Here is a 21,255-nt window from a genome sequence, read left to right on the forward strand (position 1 = left end):
GGAGGTAAAGGGAAGAAAGGAAGAGTTTTTGGATAGATTTAACCCCTTAGTAGAAATGTTACTACTTACACTGAATAGAGAGACCTGGGAATGGTTGTGTTTGAATAGATTTAACACTTTATTGCCATTTTTTAGTGCTGCCAATACAAAAGACTGAAGGGGGCGCAATTTCTCTCTTATTGGTGCTAATACATATAGACAAAAAAGATGTACAGGAATTTTCAGATAACGTTAACCCCATAGTTAGACATAGCCCTCCCAATAAATAGGAAAGGGTACAAGGATTTTGGGCTACATTTAACTCATTAGTTGCACTTCTACCACTTGGGAGTACATAAAGAAACCTTGCGTTAGAGACAAGATGTCAATCTTTGAATATATTTAACCCCTTCATGGCATCTGTATTGCTTCCAATATACATCAACATGTAAAGTACTGTAACCCTTTGATTGCAAATGTAATGCCAGGAGTGGGTACCCAAATATTTGGATAGATTTAACTCTTTAGCTGCAACTTTACGTCTTGTAATACAAAAAGACTTTTCAATGCAGAGCTATAGGGATTAGGGGCTGCAATTTTTGGCCCGAATAATGGATGCAGAAATTTTTTGGATACATGTAACCCTTCTATATTTAATTCTGCCAGTAGAGACAGAAGGGGGTACAACAATCTTCACATAGCTTTAACCCCTTAGTTGCACCTTTAGTACTTCCAATACGGAGACAGGAGGAAGCGGTACTACAAACTTTGGATAGCGCGAATCCTTTTGTCACAACTTTATTACTTAGAACACATTGACAAACCTGCCAATACAAACAGAATGAGCTTTAGCACTTCCAAGTCACATAAAGACCTGCCAAAACCGAGACAGACAGATGGCATATGGCAGAGCACTAACCTTTTTCGGCTCGGCACAAATATAATCCCTACTACATCAAAGACTGAAGGGTGATGCACATGTCATAAAGCTGACAACCTAAAAAAGACACTTAAAGGGATGATTTACTATAAAATAATTTTTCATAATTATGGATACTAAAGCTGAAGATAAACAACTTGGTCATTTACTTTTATTAGCTTTTGTCTCTCATTAAACCTGTAGGCAGTGCATGTAGTCTGGCCCCTCCCATGGTTGCCTAGCAGCAGCTGTGAGGGGGTGGTCCTGACGACATAGCCAGACTGCTGTGCAACAGCACCCTCTTCTGGTCAAAGAAAAATCACAAGTCAATGAAAACATCATTTCTAGGTTTACTATAAGGCCTTATTCACATGGACAAAATCGGTCCATGTTTTAAGAGCCATTGCGCATCCAATTTGTGTCTACTTGTACATTTTTGATGGTGTGTTTTAACCCTTTAACAACGCAGGGTGGTTTGGGCATTAATGCTAGTCAGTTTGTTTTTCTTATTTCTATCTCCACCTTCCAAAATTCATAACTTAAATTTTTCGGATGACACAGCTAGGTGAGGCCTTAATCTTTCAACAGTGACTTGTACTTTTGGCACCATTTTGGAGCACATGGAATATCCAATGCAGTATACAAGTCTTATATAGTCTAGAAAATGTGGAAGATTTCAATAGGATCTTTTGGACTGTATAGTCTTCAAGGAGGCCTCAAGAGCCAAATTACTGACACAGATTGGGCACACTGGGTCTGCAATAACCGGCATTTCTAGGTAAGAGACGAGATCAAGTTCAGCCATAAACTTTTATGTTTGCTTCGATTCGTATTGTATTCTTGCCTTGGCACCCTTAACCAGAATAAAACATGCCATCTGTAAAGCTGGTCCTCTGGGTGTAGGCAGGTCTGCAAGTGCCCAAGTACCTGTCAATGCAGACAGGTGAGGTCTCTGCAGAGATGGCCGAGACAGTCGTGCTAGGGTCTTGCAGGTGCCAAAGGAGCAGGAACTAAAGGGAGAGGGAATAGGAGGCTCCTTGGGGGTTGGAGAATGAGACAGTAAAAGGCCAAGGTAGTGCAAGGATCACTGTTGGAGACATGACTAAACATCTCATGAGCGGAGGTGCAGGGGCAATGTCTAGAGTAATACAGTACATATGAAGAGGAGGGGGATGCAGCTGCAACTACTCTATCTGTGAAGGGGGAGCAGACGTGTGAGACATGAGGCTGACCAGATGGTATCACACCCACCTGCATTAAAAGCTTGCTAAGGATTGTCCAGGATTCCGAAAAACACCGTCCATGGGTTGTGCATGGATTGAATTGTGATACATTATTGCAGATGGGTTCTTTCAATACTGATTTCCATTAAGAGACCCGATTGTGAACCTGGAGAGACCCAAATGCATGTTGGCCAGGATAGTTCTCAAAGGGCCCAATGGTGTACAGGTCCTATTGTGACTAATAAGACCTGCACATGCAGTTGCATCTTGATGTGAGATTGAGTAAGAGAAAATCCCTTTAAAACCATTAAGACAGGCTACACTGGGGGAGTAACAGACTCCTACTTAATATACTAGGTAGAATTTGTGAATGGAAGTGCTAAAGCCTCACGCGCACGACCGAGTGTGCAGCCCGAGGCTCTTCGGAGGGGGTTCTGTTGCATTACGATATTTATAGAGCAGGTCCTTCCCTACTCTGTGAAAGCAGATCAGACTGGAAGCTGCCATTAAAATCAATGGAAGACAGAAGGCTCTCACATGTCACCCAAGTGTTATTCTGTTAACCCCTCCACCACCAATACACACACTTGTGTGCATGAGGTCTTAGACACTCATTTATAAGCAATGGTTTTTAAGCTGTTAGGGCTAGTTCACACGGGGATTCCACGTGTCATATTCTGTTGCGGCTTTCCGCTCCGGATTAGGCCGGCCCAAATTAATAGGCCTAGAAACCTAGACCGGAGGATGCTGCCGGGAGGTGGGCACCGCAGCTAGTTCAGCCACGGAATCCAACTGAAGAGAGGGCGGTTCGTTTCTTTTTTCCGCTAGCGTCAACCACTAGACCTCTATTCTGAGGGGGCGGATTATGATGTGGATTACGCTCCAAAATCCACCTCCTCTTACCCCGTGTGAACGAGCCCTTACTAGACCTTGACTCTAGAACAACCAGAAAGCTGCAGGTAAGGAGCATCTAGTAGATATCACTGGTCCCTTATCTCACATGTAGATGACCAGTAGTAATCCAACCAGTCCAACCCTTGTTTCTTTGTCACATATCAATGACCATGGTCTATAAACCACTATGAAGATCAGATATCAACTAGGTTTACCAGCTATGTCTGAAAATTCACTGTTGTCCACCTACTTCTATGCAAGTAGCTACCAATGCATCTGGAGAGTTGTAGTTACTCAATATCTGGAAATCCTCGTGTTGTATTTTTTTGTCTTTGAAATACACATATTAATAGTTTATATGGCAGGATAGATGTAAATGTCCATCAAGATCTACATTCAGGATTTTTTTGCAAACATAAGAAATGGCTCTTGGAAGGCGGCCAGTCAAGATGTTCTACTCCTACTCCTTAATGATCACGTCTGGAGTGGGTCTGTTTATATACAGTACTGTATGTGTGCACGGGTAGAGTGATAAGTGCTGTAGTGAGTCACACTGGAGATCACACCGGCCTTAAGTGCTTTGGCCTTCTCACCCTTTCACCCACCACAACGCTCAGCCAGAAAACAATGTCTACGCTGACCGATCCAAAGTCAACCACAAAAGTTAATTAAACTCAAGAGCCAAACCGATCAGGAGAAAACCGGTAGACGACAGGACTCTTGTTTCTCCAGCAGCATCGTGTAACCTTAAGCTGTACACATCAGCACTTTGGTGGGCAAGGGCAGAAAAGACTACCTTAAATACCATAGAAATAAATTCATATCCGAATGACATTGCCTAAACATCACCATTTTGTCTGACAATCTCTGATGTATGAGAATGTGCCGAACCAGGAACGAAAAATTGGGCATGCCAAATTTCTACAAACTCGATGCTTTGTTTTTCTAGGAGGTACGTTGCTGGTAGAGAGGTCTAGAAGTGTCCTTCTCAATGAAGAACCACTTATTTTGGCAGGATTGGTTGATCATCTAATATATTATTGGAAATTCAGACAATGTTCATTCACCCTGTTATAAAAGATCGTAGATCTCGGATCTCAGCATGCGAACGCTTATCCCTCATTGCGAAGGAGAAGACAGGAAGAATTACCTTATATACTCGAGAATAAGCCAAATTTTTCAGCACAATTGTTGTGCTGAATAAGCCCCGATCACCTTATACTCAAGTCAAGCAAAAAAAAAAATATTTTTTTTTTTTGGGAGGGGGTCTATGACCAGCCGCAATAGTAATACATAGAATCTCCCATAAAATAGTGAAAAAAAGCTTTAAAAAATATTATAGAAAAAGTAAATAAAAGTTGTAAATCCCTCCTTTCCCTAGAATACATATAAAAGTAGAAAATGACTGTGACACACAAACACATTAGGTATCCCTGTGTCTGACAGTGCCCGGTCTACTGAATATAGGGGATCTGCAGTGCTCCTGTACAGTCGGGAAGGGGTTAATAGGAGCGCTGCAGATCCCCTATATTCAGCCAGACTGAATTCCAAGTGAGGGAAGAAAAAATAGTCCTCAAGCTCAGGGAAGGGGCAGACAGACAACCAAAACACCCCCTCCCCTTCCCCAGCATCTACTGCACCCAAAAACTCCCACCATTTTAATTTTTGAAATTTCCCAGTAGCTGCTGCATCCCCCCCCCCCTCCCCTCGGCTTATACTCGAGTCAATACGTTTTCCCAGTTTTTTGTGGTAAAATTAGGGGCCTCGGCTAATATTCAGGTCGGCTTATACTTGAGTATATATGGTATCTAGAATTAGAAACACGAAAAAGTAAAAGGAACAAATTCAGTAATTTCACCATTTCCAGGCCAGCGAAATCCCTTTCTTATCTCAAACAAGTCCTTTAGATGCTGAAATCATCTTCAGACCGTGAAGTGTAGCTCTCTATGTAGATCAATAAAATTATTTCTGACACCTTAAGGACTTCATTCGTTTGAGGTCAATTTCAGATAAATTGAAGTCTAGTTTCCTATTTGGTAAGCTCCTGATTTGTTCTTCAATTGAGCACATACAATTCTACAGTACACTGCACCTTCTTGCAGCTTTGTTTGTTTGGATAACCCCAAAACAACTTTCGTATAATATTCTCATTATTTGGGATTTAGGTTCACACTAGTACCAGAGTGTCCATCCTCCTGGTCTGCTGGAGGACGCGAAGATCGGAGAAACAGATCATTAAATAGTGGACACTAATGGAGCCCCATTGAATATAATGGGGTCTGTCAGGTGTTGGCGGATGTCTGGTTTTTTTTTTTAACTGAAATGTCCAGATGAAAAAAAAAATAATTCAGGTTTCAGGTTCAAGACATTTTGTCTGGCAGTTTTAGATGGGCACTGAGATCGAAGGGGCTCTATCATTGGGAAAAGTCATTTTTAGCTAAGCACTTACTTGCATAGCCTATAGAAAGGCTATTCCATGCCTACCTTTTGTATGTTAATCCCCTCAGTAGTTTTTGAATGAGCCCGCTTTTATTCATATGCTAATTAGCCTCCACCGAGCACCCGGAAGTCTCAGCGAGCACTGTCTGCTGAGTATGAAAGAGTAGGGAGGATGCTGCAGGCTCATTCAAAAACTAATGAGGCGATTTACATACAAAAGGTATGTGTGGAATAGCTTTTCTAAAGGCTATAGAAATATGTGCTTTGTAAAAAAAAAAATTTCTCAATGATAGAGCCCCTTTAAGTCTCCGAATGGACTCCAAGCTAGCCTTACCCTGATTGTTTCCAAATCTACCGCACCACCATATTGAGTTGTTATTTTGTACTTATCGCTCTGTCAATTAAAGAAAGCACAAAAAATATTATCTACTGTGGAATACTGCAGCTATTCATCTCATACAAGACGCCACAGTCGTTCTATTATACTAAAGCACAGCACAAGACTACGGTCCCATGATGCTACATGCGTAAGGGACTGTCTACTATGTGCCATTACTACGTGAACAAGTTAATGGCTGTCTACTGCCAACAAAATCTCTTCTAGAGCCCCTTCTTTTATACTGTTGTTGGGGCCAATAGTGAACGTACCTTTTTTGTGTTAAAGAGAACTTGCTACCGAGAAAATTGAGCTGTCTGACATGGTTATGTCTGTCATTGCCCCCATTTTGACCGTTGACCTGTGGTTGCAACACATCAGGACCTGTCAGTCTTTATATGCAAGTCAAACCAGATACTCATCTGTAGACAGCCGTTTCGGGCTGTTTACCCCTTATCAGTGCAGAGTAGAGAAAAAGTTGGTTGACAGGGAGACATCAAAGGCCTCTTACATCTTATCCAGGCACCCAGTCCTCTGCTCAGCACTAATGAGGGACAAATCACCCAAAACAGCTAGTCATGTTACTAGGGGGATTGGACACAGACGTATAGGGTGTAATCTTCTATTAGAAGAGCTAATTTATATGCAGGGGTATAACGAAGAGTCATGGGCCCTAGTGCAAAAGCTCACTTTGGGTCCCCCAGTGCAAATTCTCCTCACAACCATCAGCCAGGTCACATCCACACATGTTGCCCAGACCACTATGAAGATTTCTTCACAACATGTCAGTATACACATAATTGTTTCACCTTAAAGGGGTATTCCCATGATGCTTGTTCACTAACCTGCAGGCTGTTGTGCTCTCTTCACTTCCTGCTTTTCTCGGCACATAGGTGGGCGGGGTTTCACTTGCACGGGATTGGTTGTAAATGAATTACCACAGTGTGAAGCTGATGTAGCAGAGCTGGATTTGAGTCAGCTTGCATTACATACAGGAGGTAACGGACTCCCTATCTCAGCCCTTATCAGCCAAATTCAATTAAACCGACTGATAAGACCTCAGAAATCCCCTATCTGAAAAGCTCCGCTACTTAAAAGACACAAACAGCTCAGAGCTACTCCCAGCCCCTCCTCCCCCCCTGAGAGCAGGCAGCTACAATCACTTGACAAATGAGCAGATAATCCCAAGGGCCATAGAAATGGAGTGTAAACAATGAAGTGAATAAATTAAGATAGCGGCCAAACAAAGCAGTTTTGATAAAGCAATGCATTTAGGAAAAGTCTTAAATCCACATAAACTAGCAGTATAGATAGTATCCTTGTGATGGGACAACCCCTTTAAGTGTCACAGCTTCTCCCACAGAATCTCTCCTAGACTAAATGCTGTTAAACAACTGCATTTTTGCCATTAGAGGGATACATTTCTCCTTTCTGGCAGTGGAAGGCTGTGGTCCAGAGGGCAGGGGGAATATATTTACAATGCACAGACTGAGACATCAAAGAAAATCATAAAGGAGATGAAAAAAGTGTAACCAGCCCAGTCACAGCTGTAACCACTGTGACCCCTATTGTTACGCCAGTGTGTTTTTATGTATACATGTCAGGAGGGCTGGTTAATTAATCAGGCATTTTACCTCAATTGCAATTAATGGCTATTATTTAGGTCACACCCCTTTTAAAACCCCATTGCCTTTTAAAAGTAGGTGTATGTGTAGATAAAAGTTTGTGGAATTTGTCTTGCAATGTTCGCACAGAAGTTACGTTCAGACCAAACATATCTGAATCTAAACTTCTATTATGTCTGGGGTCTCTTTAGGAAGGTAATCAAACAAACAGAGTTTCTCATCTCCTCACAGGCTCATAGTGATCACGTGTCGAGATGAGCGAGGGAAGGTGGGAGGGGCATCGAATTTTTACTGCGTTTAACCCCTTGGTAATCGACCGATTACACCAATAACTATGCAGGGGAGTTATTGGTTTGAATACTATTCACTCATCTCTAATCACGTGGTGTTGGGATGCCATATGACCCACGCGATCGAGGACTGATCACAGACTTTAGTGGTCCTTGACATCAGTCAGCAAGCCTGAAGAGAACAGGGAGTCACACCAGAGCCCTAGAGGGGTGAGTAACACTGTTTTTTATGTTTGCTCACCTCCCCCGGGTCTCCCCTTATAGTCTGAAGAGCATTCATATTTCACACGTGTTTTTTTTTTTTTTTTAAACATAGAGCTAACAATGTACATGTTTTCCCTATCAGTATGTCTTTGGAATATGGGATGGAAATCCATGCAAACACGGGGAGAACATACAAACTCCTTGCAGATGGTTTTATGCCCTTGGTGGGATTTGAACACCAGGACTCCAGCGCTGCAAGGCTGCAGTGCTAACTACTGAGCCACCATGTGGCCTCATTTCACACGTGTTTGGTCTGAATGAAACTGCAGGTCGAACCTCGCAATATTGTAATAACCAAACCGAAATAACCAACGTGAACAAAATCACGTGTTATCCGTATTGACGTTTGGTTTTGAGTTTTTTTTCCCGATTTCCCAATCCTACATATTGCGCCTTTCTGGCCATACACATGATAATTTTGTCTATAGCGGCCCCATAGAAGTCTATAAGAAAGTTACTGTGTAGATACTTTGCATTGTGCCGAATGGGGAGCAAAAATCTGTCTTTGTTGGCTCTTCTAGAGAGATGCTAATCTTTCTACCAATTTACATAGGAAGAACCTGAAAGATAAGGTGAACATCATCTGGGATGTTGTTTATTGTCTATGTATTATGCATCCTTATAATTTATTAATTTGTTCATGACCTGTGATCGAAATCTAACTAAATGGAGGACAGATCCACTCTTTGTGTTGCAATAGCCACGTGTTATGAATTATGCACGGAAATGGAGCCTGGTGCAAAATTGTGCAACTCTCCAAGGTGACCCCGGAGGATGTTCCTAGAGAAAAAAAGAACCAAAAACCAAACATGGCTGCTAGAAAGTCATGACGTATATGAAGCCTAGATGGAGTGACAAGTGTGGCGGTGTGCAGCAGCTATACATCTGGTCAGTCGGGGTCTTTGATCATCATCATCATCATCCCACACGATGTTTATTTAGGCCTCGCTAATTATTTGGGATGAAACGGTGACTGAGCAATGGGATGTCAAAAGCAGAGACGATTTGTACTAGAAATGGGAATTGATGCCACTCGTCTGTTTTCTGATGGTGGGAAGTAAGATGTAAAAGTATTCTGGACAGCAGAGCGAACTTATTCAGCCATGTCACATCATAGTGATTTGCAGAGCAGGCGGAACTGACAGACCATCCAGTGTGACGCCTGTCATACCCTCTCCATCTGTCACCGGTAAGTAACCCTGCTGATGCTTGAAATCCCAAGGCGGAAAGGAGGAGAGGGAAAACACAAGATGGGAAGTTCAAGGACGAGTGAAGGAGACTGTACATACCACATGAACCCTTTACTGAAAAGGTCGCACGTATATAACACATAAGTGGCGCCAAGTCACGGCAAGGTTAATGGCTCCTCTAGTCTCGGAGGACATGTTAGGATTCCTTGTTATTCTTACTTCTTCCTCTTCTTATGTATAGGGTCAGTAAGTCATTGTATACTTAAAGGAGTTTTCTTATCTTAAACCTTAAATTGCAAGGATATTGCAGCTCAATGAACCGGAGGCTCAATGAACCGGAGTATGAGAGGTCCGCAGTGCTCAAACCCCTTCCAAAGCTTTCCCTGTAGAGCTGTGCAAGAAATGGCACCTGCCCCCCTTCACTAGACAAGGGGTCACGCTGCAGTACTCTGTCTGCCCATCAGGTGGCTAAGGAATTGTTATCCATCAGCTCTTCATTCTCAGGATCGGTAGGGTCTCAGATCTGCTGTCCAACCAAAAATAAAGCAATTTGCCATAGGTTTAGAGGATAATATTACTTAGATAAACCTACATAAACCTCATTTCACTTTCCATCGAAAGGATGGGTGAACCACTTTCGTGATACATAGCTCCAAATCCCCTGCCTCCTTGCAGTGACAAGGACCAGGGTAGAAGGTCGTAATACCAGCGACGGAGGACAAGAATGCAAGACAGATGGAACACAGCACACAAGTCACCCACCTGATAGATCTTGGGCTCCAGGTATTATGTCAGGAGGGGACTGATGGGAACTGAGCGACTCAGATTACAAAATACAAAATACAAAATATTAGTCTATTCACGAGACGTCTATAAAGCTGCCACAATGGCCAATCCACTACCTGATGACACAACATCACAACAACAAAGGGGCACCATCACCATATAATCTAAGATAGTGTCAACTTGCCCTTAGACTATGGGGTCATCATATGTCAAAATTAGGACAAAGTTCGTATTGAAAAAAAATCTGCCACCATATATGTGACTCAGAGGAGGATTATCTTAAATCTATCCCTTGCCTATGGTATTGAGAAATCCCATAGGCAACCTTTGACCCCATAATATCTGATATTGCCATCAGAACTGAGAAATAGGTAGATAAAAGAAATCTTGTCTGTGTCCCTGGAGATCAGCCATGTCCTCCCTCCTTGACCCTTCACTGCCCTCTGTCTGGGTGTAAGACAACTGGCTGCAGCAGGAGCCTCTCCCCTGACCCTGCCTACAGAAGGACAAAAAGACAACTAACCTCCAGCCATGTAGTTGGTCTCCAAAAACAAAGCAGATTAGTAGATTAACCCCTGTAGATTAACTATCTGCAGGAATTCTACAAGAAACGGTGGGGGCAAGAAGAGGTGTGGCTTGAAGCTCCGGGGTCCCACTGCAAACTCTTTAATGGTGTCCCTAATAAACTTGTGCCGCTTACAATAGTGGTATATTTTAAGTGACCTTTAGGGCTCCCTCAAGATCCAGGGCCCGGTAGCGACTGCTAATGCTGCACCCCCTATAGCTACACCCTATCGTCCAGTTACTCATTTTATTTATTTATAGGTGTACAGTTCCTTTAATGTATATGAACCTCATATCCCTCTTCCTATATTGTAACAAAGGCCAACAATTCGAGTACTCAAGCTGCGCCTGAGGAATCAGCAGCTCAGGGTTTCAACAGTCCTGGCTTTACGCCCCCGGACAGATGACCACACGGTCCAGTGGAGATCCTATACCTGAAGGGATAAATATTTGCCATTCCCAATTCTTTATGTCTATGACGTAAATAAATTTATCCCAGGGTCTGTTCCGCTCCTTTGTAGCCTTGTACGTGGTGCAGTAGAGTGTAAACTTTGCAGGAAAATATTACCTTTCTCCCATATTTCACCCTTCACCTGTCCCGCTTCCCGGGGCACTGGTGTGTAATATAGAATAGGATGTTTCAAGGTCTTTCCATAGATTTATTTTCATCCTTGGACCTGTATCCCTTGAGGCAAACAATATGATTATGGTGTAGATTTCTATTACGCAAAATAATGCAGTTTACTCACAAGGATTATGTAGCTCCTCAGCCCCGCTATTACTTCTTGCAAGGCTGGCCATATACATCACAACAGATTAGACTGATCAAAATTTAACAAATGATATGTGGTGTCCCGACTCTACAACAGCAGATGTTAGGAAAGAAGGATTGGGGAGTTGGATTTTACCATGGTCAATCCTAGATAAACTGCTAATAGGTGTCTAACACCATCTTAAGTTAGCCCTACATGATAAGCGTCTTTAGCCAAACCCAGTTTATTCAACTGGATTGGGTGATCACATACATCCCAACCATCCCGGATTCTGGATCCTGTCCAGTGGTCCTGGTCGGCATGTCCCGGATTCAACTCATCTGCGTCCAGAGAGGATGCAGATGTGTTGAATACAGCGGTATAGTGGACAGCCCTCACCTCATCACTTGTCATTCACATCGTGCCTGCAGAGATTTCAGACAGAGCATCAGGGGAGCGAGTAGAGGTGATTATCAGTGGGGGGGGGGGGGTTTATGTTAAACTTTAGCACATGAAGAGGGACATTAAATTTTGGGGGGCAGATGAAGGGGGGACAATAAACTGAGGGGAAATTAAACTAGGGGGAGCATATTTGGGGATATTAAATTTTGGGGGTAGATGGGGGCGCAGTAAACTGTGGGATCAGATGAAGAAGGACATTACACTGTGGACATAAGGAAGGGGCCATTAAATCGGGGAAAGGGGGTAGCTGGAGGAGGACATTAAACTGGGGGGCAACAAGAGGGGGAAATTAAACTGGGGGCAGCTGGAGGGGGACATTAATGGGATCTCCCAATATAAGGAGTGGTCGATTAGATTTTAACATGCCCAATCCATTTGTATTTAGGGAGATTAGCCAATTCTGACAGCGTCTTTCTCCCAGTTTGGAACACATGCATCTCAATCAAGCAGAGTGTACATGTACATGGTCGATTTGGGAGAGGTAGTTGTGTTGGGCGATATAGTTAGGTTACTCCCCTCTTGTACTACTGTATACACATGCAGGTATGCACATCTATGGGTGGATCGGATTTGGCCAACAGCTATATAATACATATGACCTCCACAAGTCAAGAACTACAAGATTTATCCAACCCACTTATCACATCCAGCTCCCCGGAGCACTGGGGTGTAAGCTCTGTGGTACAGGATTACGCTATTGTCTCCCTCTGTTCTACCCAGCATTATATTGGTGTTCCTATTGTAAAGCATTGCTTATTTGAGGATACAAAAAAAAAAGATTTTCTCCTCTTCCAGAGCATTAGGGGATTTATTCGGCGTGAAAGAGAGAGCGAGGGTAAGTAAGAACTAAAAGTGAGAGAGCTGGAGATTAAAAATGGAGAAAATGTTGATGGCAAAGAGCAGAGGAAGAGATAACTACGTGAGGCAGATACCAAACCGGGTGACTGGAGGAGAAAATGAGGGAAGAGAATAATGGGATAAGGGGAAGATGGAGCAGGTTCATAGAGGAGGGGGAGAGCTGGGAAGAGTGGGAGGCAGCGGGGAGCGCTTACCATAGGAGAAGGAGCGAGAGATCCCGGCTGGCTGAGATACCCAGCCGAGGGGCTGAGTCACCAACAGTAATTTTAGAATCATCAGTAGAAAAACATGCAATCCTCCTGTGCCCATCCATACATCCGCACATACACATGCCTGGCTATAAATCCTATTATGTATACCAGGACAGATTTGCTGCTAGCTTATAGAATAGCATCAATATAGTCAGCAGCATTGTACACAGCTTGTAGGAAAACATATCAATCCCTCACAACCTACATTTATATTCTATGTATTTTATATAGCACCAATATATTCCACAGCATTGAATGTATGATATGATATCTATCTGAAGAAGTTTCAGGAGGGGAGAATATTAAAGAAAGCGCCATTTTTGGTGATTGGGATCATTTACCTTTTTCCTCATCTCACCCTGGAGATTGAGTGGTTTCCTGAGGGTTCGCCAATAAAATGCCACAAGCTCAAAATTACCCCTTAGTGCCAGATTCTGAGGGCAGAAAAATGACTTTCCATTGGGCTCGTAAAAATGGCCAAACCCCAATGAATGGAGCTTGTGCAAAAGGGCAAAGAGTCGGTATAGCGCTGCCACAGCACCCCCCTTGCACTACCATACACATCTCCATGTACTGCCAAAGATGCCATCTTGCAGTACCAAACATGGCACATTGCAAGGCTACATGCCTACTTGTACTACAATACAGGTCTCCTTGAACTGCCATAGTTACCTTCCTGATGTGCCGTACTCCCTTCCTTGTACTAGCATACACACCTCCTTGCGTTGTCACACATGACCTCATGTACTGCCAAACATCTCATTGAAATGCCCTGCATGCCTCCACGCAGTGCCACACATCACCATGTACTGCCAAATAGCTCCATGAACTACCAAACACCTCCCTGCACTGCCATATGTGCTTCCTTGTAGTACCGTACACACCTCCCTGCACTGCCATACATGCTTCCTTTTAGTACCGTACACACCTCCCTGCACTGCCATACATGCTTCCTTTTAGTACCGTACACACCTCCCTGCACTGCCATACATGCTACATTGTAGTACCTACACACCTCCCTGCACTGCCATACATGCTTCCTTGTAGTACCGTACACACCTCCCTGCACTGCCATACATGCTACATTGTAGTACCTACACACCTCCCTGCACTGCCATACATGCTTCCTTGTAATACCGTACACACCTCCCTGCACTGCCATACATGCTACATTGTAGTACCTACACACCTCCCTGCACTGCCATACATGCTTCCTTGTAGTACCTACACACCTCCCTGCACTGCCATACATGCTACATTGTAGTACCTACACACCTCCCTGCACTGCCATACATGCTTCCTTTTAGTACCGTACACACCTCCCTGCACTGCCATACATGCTACATTGTAATACCTACACACCTCCCTGCACTGCCATACATGCTTCCTTTTAGTACCGTATACACCTCCCTGCACTGCCATACATGCTACATTGTAGTACCTACACACCTCCCTGCACTGCCATACATGCTTCCTTTTAGTACCATACACACCTCCATGCACTGCCATACATGCTTCCTTTTAGTACCGTACACACCTCCCTGCACTGCCATACATGCTACATTGTAATACCTACACACCTCCCTGCACTGCCATACATGCTTCCTTTTAGTACCGTATACACCTCCCTGCACTGCCATACATGCTACATTGTAGTACCTACACACCTCCCTGCACTGCCATACATGCTTCCTTTTAGTACCATACACACCTCCATGCACTGCCATACGTGCTTCCTTGTAGTATCGTACACACCTCCCTGCACTGCCATACATGCTATATTGTAGTACCGTACACACCTCTCTGCACTGCCATACATGCTACATTGTAGTACCGTTTGTTCTGGCTCCCAGAAAAAGAAGCGAGATGCTCATACTTCAGGCTGATTCGCCTCGGGATTCGGCCTGAAGACACTCCCTCCTCCTGACTAGGCCCACTCATTGGGCCTAATCCGGAGCAGAGTGAGAGGCTGGATGCTGGTGCAGTCCACCGGCATTCAGTCGTGACAACCCGTCTTTTGGACCGGAACCTGAGACGGCCTCCGCCTCAGGTTTCAGTCCAAAAAACCCTGTGTGATCTTAGCCTAATACGTCTGTGTGCATGAGCCCTTATCTTATGAAAGTGATCTATTCTATAGTCAACCACCCAGATACACGACATGGAGTGAATGCTATAGATCTAGACAATGCGATTTCATATCCCCTTTAACTCCTTCATCCCGAGGGCAGATTGTTCCATCATCAATCTTTATTTCACTTATCTCACTGACAATAGGACTGAAGGTCATGCGGAGGTCACACCGGAAGATGCCCCTGAGCCTCCTTATCTAAATGAAGACAGATCGAGCATCCCACACACGCGGTCACTTTAGCCGGAGACGAATACCTCTGCCGCTGCGTTAATTATCTGTAATAATCGGATTTCTCCGACCTGCACTCAGGATGCTGTGTGAATCCTCTGGAGGCTGTTATGCACAAAGCCTGAAAATAAAGTTATTAAAACCTAAAGATTTTCCCTTGTGACAGAGGAGGGGGAGCGCTAATCTGCAAGCGAGCAAAAAAATAAGGGATAGAAATAAGCGTATAATCTCAGGTCACTTTGCTGACCCAGGGCCTGTGAATTGAATCGGTAAAGTGGAGCGTACGTGAGCTTGGCATGGATGTGGATAGGCTGCCGAGGACCTGAACATGTGCCGTTATCAGCCTATAGATCATGAATAGCAACATGGGACTATATACCACAAAGAGTGTTCATTGTGAAGGCCTACAGGGTCGCCGGGTCAGCATAACAGTGTCAAGCTGGGTTCACACTGAGTTTTAAGGTCCGGATATTGACGCGGAATCCTCTTCAAAATCCGTCTCGAAAACCACCTCTCAGTGAATTCAACGGGTTCCTTTTTCCACGAGCGGTTTTTTCCTGCTCGCGGAAAAAAGAAACGACATGCCCTTTCTTCAGGCGAAGTCTGCGGCTGATTCAGAAGCGGATGTCCGCGGCATGACACTCCCTCCCAACTAGGCCCATTTATTTGGGCCTAATCCGGAGTAGAATGCCGCGATGACTAGATGCCAGTGAACTGTATGTACTACACAGTCATCCAGTCGTGGCTAGCCAATTTTTGGACCGGATTCTGAGGCGGCCTCTGTGTCAAAATCCGGTCCAAAAAACCCACGTGTGAACCCAGGTTCAGATTGAATATTTGAAGAAATTTGGAGGGAGAAACCCACCTACCTTCAAAACCATCATAAAACTGACCAAAAAGTTGTAGGTGATGGGAAGCCTAGTTGATCAGCCTTCTTGAGGACGACCTCGGATGTGACTGTGCAAGATGTTACGGACAGTTTGAAAAATTCCCTATAAAAGCTATAGTGCCTGCCTCTTTATGACACAGAATCAATTCTTCATTAAATAAGAAATATTTTGAACCTTGTTGCATGATGATACATACATGCCTTGCAGAGTAATTCGCATTTTGAAAGTTGTACTCCCGAGTGGGACACCCTGTATCAGCCAGTGACATTGACTATTGTATGTTAAAACGTGACAGCTCGACTTACCCCGACAATGGTAAAACCACCTGCCAAACATTGTACAGGCCACAAACACACCTGAACCATTGAGGCATGGACCCCACAAGACCTCCGAAAGTGTCCTGTGGTATAAAACACCAGAACTATAGCAGCAGATCCCTTGAGTTCTGTAGGTTGCAGGATAGGGATTAGGATCCTGTCACCGTTTGTCCTTCCATGGATGGACCACTTTTGGTAGATATTAACCACCACCACCATACTGAGGAACACCCTTGCCATTTGGAGATGCTGCGACCTATTCATCTAGACATCACAATTTGGCTTTTGTCAACAGTGTTGGACTGCCCAAACACCAAAATATCCTCTGGTGGGCCCAGGCTCTAACAGAAAAATGGTCCAGCAGAAGACAATCAAATCTGAAGTCCACTTCCTAGGAATTGTTGGAGATTATAGGATCAGGTAGGACCAAGGAACCTCAGTCTGGCTTTACTTGTCCACATAATTCCGATCCTTTCACTTATCAAGTCTTCCTGTTTCCAACACAACTACTTCAAGAATTGATGCCCAATATCTCCAACCCCCTGACTGGTGCCATTGTCACTAAATAATCAATGTTCACTTTACTGGAACCTGTGAAGGGACTTCTGTGGTTGTACATACATGTGGATAGATATATATGACCTTTGTGATATAGAGAATTAGATATCCTGACATGACAAATAGCAAAGGATCCAGAACTTGACTATTTGAGGCTATAGGGCAGTTAGTAGCTGAACGACCTCCAATCTCTGTACTATCGCCCTATTCATCAAAATGACACCATTTATTTAGTACCCTATTGAAATTCCTCATCTTATACAGACGTTGTTACCCCTTCCTCTCACTAAGACCTCTCCCGGCTCCACCACGGAAACTCATTTACTCCAATATACAGTATGTGTTATGTGTATTTGTCATTTTCTATTTAATGTTATGCCACCATTAAAGGTGTTCTCCACTCTATACATTCCCAGCTTGTTAAAAGGTTCCCTTGACAATACATGTTCACAAAGGATCTGCTGTTGGGATCCTCAGAGATCAGCTGTAATTGGAGGGAAACCTTCCAGTAAGTGTTCAGTTTCCCTACAGCGCCTCCAGAGGGAAAATGAAGTATTACACGGTGTTCATTTAGCTGTCTGTGTAGTGCAGGACAGGATAGGTTCTCCAGAGCAATAGATGCTCTTACTTGCTATCTATTCTGGTCAAGAGATAGAATCCTAAACAGGAAGACCCCAATTTATTGACTCAAAATTTCATAATAGGGTTAAGAAATTGGGTTTTTGCAACTGGACAATGGCAGATATAGGCAATGTCTGACCAGGAAAGCCCACTATCTGTTCCATTTATCCACAACCTGATTACAGATAGTAGGTTACACCCTGGGATTGATATCTGTTTTATCAGTGCAGTGACTCCTATTAGTCTACGAGCACCAGGGGCATTTATATACAGAGTCACAAATGCAGTATATTACCCTTATGTCATTCCATGGTGGACTCAGACCAGACTGCAGATGACTTCTATAACGTCTGCACAGTATATTAAATACACACAGTTGTATATTATAGCAGTGCGGGGGCAGGAACCTGGGACATGATCAGAAAGTGAATATTCTTCACGCTTGTAGATAAGTGATGAGGTGTCTCCTGGCTGAGCAGTAGTGAGAATACTAAGCAGGACGTGGGAGATCTGTGTACACAGCTAGCAATACCGAGCAGGGTTATCCCTCACACCCGCTCAATAACAAACTACGAGTCTGTGAGTAATCCCTGATAATACAACATCACACAAACATACACAATACATAATGCAAGTAAACAAAGCATGAAACCTTGCTGTGTCTAAAGCCTGACATGTATATAAAACACAGAAGATACAGGGTGGGATCATGGAGGATGGCACTATTGGGTACCACCCCCCTTCCCAATCATCAGAACTTAACGTTTAAAGTATAACTCATTTTATTTATTTGTTTTGGTGTGGTGAACAATTTTGCAATATACTGCATTAACCTATCAAACTTCCTTTTAATAGAAAAACAGACTGTGAAGTTCCACTAGCAATGCTGTAACTAAGGAGACTTTGTCCGGACACATGTGCTCAAAGAAGTATGTAGAGCTGAAGAGTTTACCAAAAGTAAGATGGTCAATTCAGGTGGCTGTATCTCCAGTTTTATACCACCTAGAAAAATTGTATCACACGAAAGCCAAGATTCTCAGCTTCCATATGGTGCTGAAGTACTAGCTATAACAGAAGCTGAGAGATCAAAGGTGATTTTACATACAGCATGAATTGCTGAATATCAAGTTCAAATTCCTGACTGTGAATCTCGGCTTTCTTGTGATATCATTTTTTAAGGTGGCATAAAACCGGAGATACAGCCATGTGATGTGACCATCTCCTCTTTTCTAAATGCTTCAGCTCTGCATACTTATAATATAACTATGTACAGACTTTCCCTAGTAACAGCTCACCTGAATGCGGCAGTCTCTTCAAACAGATGACTATTGGGGGTCCTGGATGTTGGTCCACAACTAATCTGATATCAATGACCTATCCTAAGGCTAGATCATGAAAATCATAAACCCTTTAATAGTATATTGATGGTCTATTGGTTGGATATGCTTTACATCTATTGTTGATGCTATCCAGTGCCGCACCTCTCATGTGAAGCGACCGCTTCAGGCGGCGCTATGCCAGGGCCCCAAGGAGGGCAGCATTTTTGCTTACCTAAGCCAGTCCAGGACAAGCTGTCCTGGACTGGCTTAGCACCGAGCGGTGGATTGGGGAGGCCGCTGGAGCAGCGCTGCTCTAGTGGCCTCCCCTCACGCTCAGGCAGAGAGCAGGTCCTCTCCATGCCTGCTCTCTGCCTGCGAACGTCGCTAAGCCCCGTCCCCTTTGCTTCACCACGCCCCTTTTGCTCCGCCACGCCCCCTCTGCCCCGCCCACTCCTCCCACGGGGGGGGGGGGGCCGCAAAAAGGGCAGGTTCACCCCTGATGCTATCCCAACCTAGAATAAAGTTGTTGCATTTCTCAGTGCCCAGAACTACTTTCGAACTAGTGCTGTGTAGGAATTGCTGGACTGTATGGCAACCTCTTTATTATAAACATGGGTTGGGGCCTTAAAAGAGAACCCCTATGGTCCAATGTTGATTCACTGACACAGAGGAGGGCACTGAGGCACTGCTGTAGGGTGGGTGGGCATACTTCTTAGGGTGCATTCGCATGGCACGTAATTTGTGCGTCAATTTATGGCAAAATCGGTATAATTATATAGTTGTGGATTTTACCCTATTCCTTGCAAAGGGTAACATATGCAACAGGGTAACATGCAAGTGACAGGGTAGGGATTTTAGATGTATGTGGTGTCAATTTCCTCTTGAATCCATGCTAATCCTTAGTGTGTGCAAGCGAGTTGGTAAAATCCCAACCGCTGCTGCTGTAAATGCTGACGACATTTTTTCCACTCACAGTTCTGCGGTGAACGATTCACAATATATGTGTCCCATGTGGACCTGCTCACCACCACTTGAACCCTTTTAAAATCCTGGGCTCGTGACTGACCTTCGGCTCAAATTCAGCACGAAGAAGAACGTGTCCAACTCGAGGATAAAAGCTTTGACAGCTCTCGAAGTGGCTCATGATTTCTTCTTAAAACTTCTGGGCTATCATTTTATCATTGTTGGAAGTGAATAAAGTTTAGCTAGCTTTTATTCTCCGTGCCGACAAGTTCTACTTCATATCCATCCCCTAGAGTCTCGAGAGGAGATTCAGCCATGGAGAAGTCTTCAGAGTCATGAAGAACCCCTGTAAGCTCATGGTAAGGGGTGGATTTCTCAGAGGAGGTTTATCTGACTTCCGATTCTGAGATATAGACTACAACCAGGGGCGTAACTACCGGGGTTGCCGCAGTAGCGGCTGCCACAGGGCCCGGACCATTAGAGGGCCCAGTGACATCCGCTACTGCTGAGGCTTTTTGGTTTTTTAATAGGCTGTTACCGGCTGGAGTTACTCCAGACGGTAATGGGCCCTAATTACTCACTCACTGATCCTGGCAGGGGCCGGGATTGGTAAGTGACGGCGCGGGCCCCACAAGCACTATTATACTCGGGGGTCTTTTTGAACCCCCAAGTATAATGATTGGAGGCCCAGGAGAGGAAACGGAACACAAAAAACATTGTTACTCACCTCTCCGGGCAGGCTTCGGGCCTACTTGCATGACGTCACATGACTGGGATGTCCATATGCGTCGTGACGCAGGCCCCTGCCGGTCACATGATGACCTTGACATCATTGAAGATTTGGTGACAGTGGCAGAGTGCGCAGCAGAGCCAGGGGTAGGTAAGTAACAGTGGTTTTTTTATGTTTTTATCCCCCCTGGGTCTCAGATTATTATACTCTGGGGTCATATTATGGGGCATAATACGGTGTGCAGGGGTCACTATGGGGCATAATAATGTGTGCACGGGTCACTATGGGGCATAATACTGTGTGCAGTGGTCACTATGGGGCATAATACTGTGTGTAGGGGCCAATATGGGGCATAATACTGTGTGCAGGGGCCACTATGGGACATTATACTGTGTGCAGGGGCCACTATGGGGCATAATACTGTGTGCAGGGGTTACTATGGGGCATAATACTGTGTGCAGGGGCCACTATGGGACATTATACTGTGTGCAGGGGCCACTATGGGGTGTAATACTGTGTGCAGGGGTTACTATGGGGCATAATACTGTGTGCAGGGGCCACTATGGGGCATAATACTGTGTGCAGTGGTCACTATGGGACATAATACTGTGTGTAGGGGCCACTAT

General features: G+C 44.2%; 1 protein-coding gene and 1 long non-coding RNA gene across 5 annotated transcripts in view; both read right to left on the minus strand.

Annotated features, from left to right (window-relative positions):
- Nucleotides 1–21,255, minus strand: part of PDE4A (phosphodiesterase 4A) — a 488,291-nt gene that overhangs the window by 122,092 nt on the left and 344,944 nt on the right. The gene's annotated exons all lie outside the window — the stretch shown is intronic.
- On the minus strand, nt 13,575–14,048 carry LOC142204760 (uncharacterized). The gene is made up of 3 exons (XR_012716149.1): nt 13,975–14,048; nt 13,888–13,931; nt 13,575–13,800 (listed from the first exon to the last, which is right to left on the minus strand). It is a non-coding gene; the product is annotated as an uncharacterized LOC142204760 (long non-coding RNA).

Source organism: Leptodactylus fuscus, chromosome 5 (assembly GCF_031893055.1).
Source record: "Leptodactylus fuscus isolate aLepFus1 chromosome 5, aLepFus1.hap2, whole genome shotgun sequence".
NCBI classification, from domain to species: domain Eukaryota; kingdom Metazoa; phylum Chordata; class Amphibia; order Anura; family Leptodactylidae; genus Leptodactylus; species Leptodactylus fuscus.